General features: G+C 46.7%; 1 long non-coding RNA gene across 1 annotated transcript in view; it reads left to right on the top strand.

The window, feature by feature from the left end:
- LOC102386878 overlaps window positions 1–5361 on the top strand; it is a 136958-nt gene extending 131597 nt beyond the window's left edge. The window contains exon 3 of the long non-coding RNA XR_003091827.1: window positions 4719–5361. This is a non-coding gene — a long non-coding RNA (uncharacterized LOC102386878). The remainder of the gene's footprint in view (window positions 1–4718) is intronic.
- The last annotated feature ends 595 nt before the right edge of the window (window positions 5362–5956 follow it).

Genomic DNA, 5956 nt, shown 5'->3' with positions numbered 1-5956 from the left:
TCGGGGAAGAAGAGAGAAATCATTACAAAGCAAAGGGCAGCAGGCGGGGTGGCTGCGACGAATGCCGTGTTCATCTGATGCTAGAAGAGGAAGTGGAGCTCGACTCACATTTGGGATGGGGGCAGGACTGGGGAGAGAGGAGTTGTCCCAGTGAGGAAAGCATCATGGGTTGTTTTATGGCCAGAATGATTTAGTGCTTCAGCCTAATGTGTCTCATCAGAAGACGATCCACTGGGACAGGCCTTTATTAGCTGAGGTTTCCCACCATAAAGCCTGGGAATGTACTTGGGCTGTGAGTGGCCATATGCAGAATAATGCGTTTGGGCCCGGTTCCAGCTTCCTGCTCGTGGGCGATGAGCCCCGCGTGTCTGCAGGACCCTCGTTGAGCTGGAGCAATGACTTCCCCATCAGCCTCAGAGGGACCATACGCCGCAAGGAAAGAGCAACTGGAGCCAACGCGCGATCTCAGGTGAGTGCAGGGGATGAGCAGCTGGGGGATGCGGTCCGTGCTGCCTTGGGGTCTCCCCAGGGCTGCAGAGGTGGAGCAGTGCTTCTCGAGAGCCGGGTTTGTCCTGGAGTTCGGGGCCTGCTCTGCATTCGATCTCCGGCTCTGTACTTAGACAGAAGTGTTTCTGTAATGCAAGGAGAGAGAGATGTGGTGAGTAGATGTAGTTAGACATCTGGTGACACCGTAGTCACCTCACTGAGTATCTGTGCCTCAGTTTCCCCATCCCCAACTTGGAGATGATACCTGCATCATGGGGATAGGGTAAACAGATAGCATTAAGAGGATACGGGTGTGCTTAGTTAGTGGTAATGGGCCTCGTTTGAATCCTTAGAGTCGAGGGAGAATGCTCTGGCTGGCGCATTGTTTTAAGCATTTAAAAAGCAAGAGAAAGAAATGGCCTGGGTGGCCCAGAGCACGGCATGCTAGGTCAGTACGTTGACTTGATGGATAATGTTTGCTATTGCAAATAAAGGGAATGAATTGAAGGATGGTCACTCAAGGGGCCGAGGGCTCTGTGGATCATATTCTCTGCTGCTGCAGAGGGGTGCAGCTCCTTCGGTCTAGGGGATTTGGGAGGCCTAAAGCTGCCGTGGAATATAATTGGCGCTTGTGCATGGGTGAATGCCATAAAAACTATGAAGCAAGGCAAAAGTTTAGATCCAGGGCTTGGGCCCAGGCCCATCTCTTATAAATTGCACCTTTTGCTCCGCTCTCTCCTGTCTCAATACCACGCTGTAACCCCCAAACAAGCGAGCGTCGCCGCAGCTCTGCCAGCGGACTTATAAATTCAGTTTAGTACATTGTCTGCAAAGGCTCTCTGGGGAATGTCCTTTATTAAATAGCCCTGCTGTCTGAAGAAGGTTTCCTTGCCAAAGAGGGCAAGGAGCGCAGAGGAGAGAATGAACATTAAATGAAATTCTGTCACCCGTTAAGAAGACCAGGCCTTGGCACGAGCCCTGCTCTGGCTGGCCGCTGCTGGGACGAGTGTCAAAACAACGCGGCGTGGAACTGGAGTTTAGCACCTTATGCCTCTCTACTCGTGGTGGTTTCTAACTACTTAACTGCTTTCGTTTTTCTTTCTCTTGCCAAAAGGAAGAACTGCGACTTGTGAGACGGGCGAGCTAAGAAACGAGAGCAGTGATTCTCAACCGGGGAGCTGCAGGGTGCTGCACAATATAGCGCTGTGCAAAAACCCACATGTGATCGCAAGATAAACCCACAGATTGCAATCCATAGCACCAAAACCATTCTGCTGTGGTCTTCCCGTGGCTTCTGCACGGGACGACCACCGATTATTTTTTTCTGTAGTCACAAAAGGAGTGAAAGTTAAGAGCTCTGGGGAAGGCATTGCGTCTGTTGAGACTTGGATCTAAAAAAGGTTGAGACACACTGAATTAGAAGGGCAGAAACATTTCAATCAGCGTTGGGAAGACAGGGTGGGACTTTTGTTACCAAATGTGCATCTCTGTTTCTGGAATTGTTGGTCTTTTTTGGTAGCCCTTGCTCATCCCTCAGTGGGAAGTCAGCAGCTCCTGGTCCTGGCAGCCGAGTTTGTGGCTGCCAAGGTGGGAAGAAAAGAGATGATCTGACAAGGGAAGAAGGAAGGAAGGCAAGAGCCAAAAAGGAATGGTTTGCTTGCAGTTGCTCTCATACAGGACCTGTAGCCTACCAAACTCTGTTACAAGGGTGAGGCTTGTCCATGGTGGACTGCAGGGCTGAGGCCAGCGTGTTTTAGCCTGATAGGAGTTGGAGGAATGCACTTTTGTATTCTGAGTTGCTGTTTGAAGTAACGTAGTTCTTCTTAGCTATGCAAATACCTAGGAGTGATGGGATGCAAAAATCTAGAGCTCTCGGTTCCAAAATGAGACCTTTTATTAGACCAACTGAGAAATTGCAAAAAAAGATATATACTTTTTTTGCAATTTCTCAGTTGGTCTAATAAAAGGTATTATTTTGGAACCGAGAAGTCTAGATTTTTGCATTTCTTTTTCTCTCAGACCAACACGGCTGCCATATACATCTGTGAGTTATGGGTACTTTTAGAATCATAGAATCGTAGAAAATTGGGGTTGGAGGTTATCTAATCCAACCCCCTGCACAAAGCAGGACCATCCCCAACTAGATCATCCCAGCCAAGGCTTTGCCTACCCAGGTCTTAATAGCCTGTAAGGATTTTAATCATTCCCTTTGGGTCCCTCTGCTCCCAAATTATCTAAGAAATGGTGGGCACCTGCTTTGAAGCCCTCTTGCTGCTTCTGTGAACCTCGAACTGGAATTAGCCATGCGCAGTTCAGAAATGGCCGTGGCGTGTCTGTACAGCATGGCTTCTTGACGTGGAAGTTGGACTAATAGCATTTGTCATCAGTGGCTGTCAAAGCACTTCACAAAGGATATGAGCATTGCTATGACCATTTTATGGATGGGGATAGTGAGGCATGGAGAAGGGAAATGAGTTTCCCAAGACCCAGCAAACTAGGGTTGGGAAGTGAACCCAGGTTTCCAAAGCCTCAGTCCAAGGTGCGGTCTACTAGGCCAGTGCTGGATTCGTTGTTGTCAATCACATGTAGAAGCAGGATGAAGGATCTTTTGCTCGCATGATATTGTCTCCATTTCTAGATGAGACTGTTCTCTAAGAGCTGCCAAAGGCCAGAAGATGGCTGGTGAGAAGCTTTCTCTATTTTTGTGTTGCAACGTTGGAGGAATAACTCAATTATTATTCCATCATGTGAAATGCATGGGGGCTGAGGTGTAATGAGCATGTTTTGTGCCCCGGGCAAACCCTATGAGAAAGCTGGGGGTGGGGGAGAGGGGAGCTGGGATGTGCTGCTGAGTGCTGGCAGCGTGGGAGCTCTGAGACCAGAAGGGAGTGAGGGGCAGAGGGGGGTTACCTGTGCCGGGGACTCAAAAACAGCTACTGCTTGTTGCTTTTCATGTGTTAGCAGCGTAGACTGACTTGATATACATCCGAGTTGTACAATGCACTGTGAAATAAAGATGCCTTCGTTCCAAGAGGATTTGTGTAATTGCCAAGCATTTGGTATGAGGTGGGTTCTGGATCACCCCAGTGTTTCTGTTGCTCCTGGCATTTGTTCTTTCTGTGGATGTCATTTGAGCATGAGTTTAGTGGTGGCTTCCTTCTCTAGCATGATTTCTTAATGCCTTTGCTGGTGAGTACGTGGTCTTGATTTGGGACTCAAAGGGTGCTGAAAATAGTTCATACTAGTAGCATGCCCAAGGGTTGCATAAGGAACGTAGCCCTGTGCAAATTCTTGTGTAAGTCTTTCACTGCAGTCAGTGAGGGTATTATAATGTAACATTTGTGTATGGTGCCATTGGAGGTCTCTTGGACATCGCATAGGCCAAGATTTACAAAGGTGGCTTGCATTTGGGTGCCTTCGTCTTTGGGCGTCCAACTTGAGACACTACATGGGGATGTGATTTTTCCAAGGGCGATGCTCCTCATTTCTTAACAACCAGGCTTCTTTCAGAGTCCCAAGTTGGAAACCACACCATCTCTAGCACGTCTGAAATTGTTGGCCATTGTGTTCAGATGACAATGAAAGTCTTGTGGCCAGAGGGTCCTGGGGGAGGAGGATAAATGGGAAATGCAGGTAGAAGAAGGGAGAGGGGCAGCAAAAGGGCTTGGGTGACACAGAAGTCAACATGTTGCTTTTTATAAGGGAATGGGTTTTAGGGTAGGGAGTGGAGGAAGTATGGGGAAGGTGTGTTTGAAGGTTGCACGTGTTAAATACCTAGGCAATACCTAATGCCCAGCCACTTTGTGTTCACTTTACATATGTGTGTGTGTGTATATATGTGTGTGTGTGTGTGTATATGTATCTGTATATGTATATCTCTATGTATATGTATATTTTTTGTATATATGTGTATATATATGTATGTGTAGGTATGTGTGTATGTGTATATATATGTATATATATATGTGTATGTGTATATATATATGCATATATGTGTGTATATATATGTGTGTGTGTGTGTGTATATATATATGCATATATGTGTGTGTGTGTGTGTGTATATATATATATATGTGTGTGTATATATATATGCATATTTTGTGTGTGTGTGTGTGTGTGTGTGTGTGTGTGTATAAAAAGCCAAACCCAACAGCACCTAATGTGGGATACCCAGCATCCAAATTTCCTGCCGTGAGTAATAATAAACATTTTTCTCTCTTGACTTTCATAAGAAAGACAGTAGTGAGCAACAACCTACAAATGAAAACCTGGTGCAGCAAAACGTGAAACATCAAATTATACATGATATCGCTCCTTGGTAGCAAACAAGCTGCTACCCATCCCTGATATTTCTCCTATTTTGCGTGCGTTGAGCAGCAGATTGAATCTGCCTTCTCTGGAGCCCCTGGCTGGATCGAGCACGCCTGCGTCACGTCTTCCTCCCGGCCGATGCTGAGATCAGGATGCACCTCTCTCTGCTAGTAGGAGGCAGAGCTCAGCACAGAAACACGTGGTGGAAAGGACAAAAGAAGCATAGAGGAAGGTGGGACAGGCCGGGCACGTGGTGGCCAAAGGAGGATGCTAAACAACCCAGTGGGAAGAAGACCGTGATGTTCAAGACAGGACGTGTGATTAAGACTTGCATATCTACATGTGGCTTTATAGCACCAGGAACCACAACTTTACTCAGACTTTGTTCCGGCCAGACCCAATTTCTCCCGTTCCTTCTGTGTAGCTGCCAGAGGCTGTCCTTTAATATTGCCCCGTTGTACAAAAATCCGGTAGCAATACTCCTTTCTGGCTCTTAGTCTTTCCTTTATGTTATTCCTCTCCTAAGGGAGCCCCATTGATTTCCAATAAAGCAGCAGGTTGATTTTGAAGATCCAAGCACTTGCCTATTTTGTTTGATCGTTTGCCTTTGCGTTTAACAGGTTGCTCTCTCCAGCCCGCCTCCGAACGACTTTCCCCTGTTCTGCGTGCACAGACTGTAGCTTTATGAACCACGGGCCGTTGCACATTATGCCCCTTTCTACAAAGATTACGGCATCGTTGCTGCTTTTAAAGCCGAGAAAAACTTTGTCTTGCGTGTGGATTTCCTCCAGCAAATGTGCTTGTTACCCGTTTTGCCAGTTTCTCTAGCCTTGTATTTTTTTCCCCCCATATTTATTTTCTCCCATTTTGGTAGATGTTTTTAACCTCCTTACACACTCCTCATTGCCTTGACTCTTCTTATGTTGCTAGGAGATCCTTACTGGCAAGAGATCCTTCTAGTGGTGTCCCGTCCTATTAATAAAGCTTGATTATGATAACCGTTACGGCACCATCCAGATCGGAAAAGGGGCTCAACAGAAAGGCCACGCTGACATTCCTTATTTATTTCTTGTTATTGGTTTCCATACTTAATCTGGTCATTTTTCAAGTCCAAATCGGAGACTTTTCTCTGCCTTCCAACATTGCAAGCCCCACCTGG

The sequence above is a fragment of the Alligator sinensis genome, unplaced genomic scaffold, assembly GCF_000455745.1.
Source record: "Alligator sinensis unplaced genomic scaffold, ASM45574v1 scaffold916_1, whole genome shotgun sequence".
NCBI classification, from domain to species: domain Eukaryota; kingdom Metazoa; phylum Chordata; order Crocodylia; family Alligatoridae; genus Alligator; species Alligator sinensis.
This window is presented reverse-complemented; position numbering and strand designations above follow the sequence as displayed.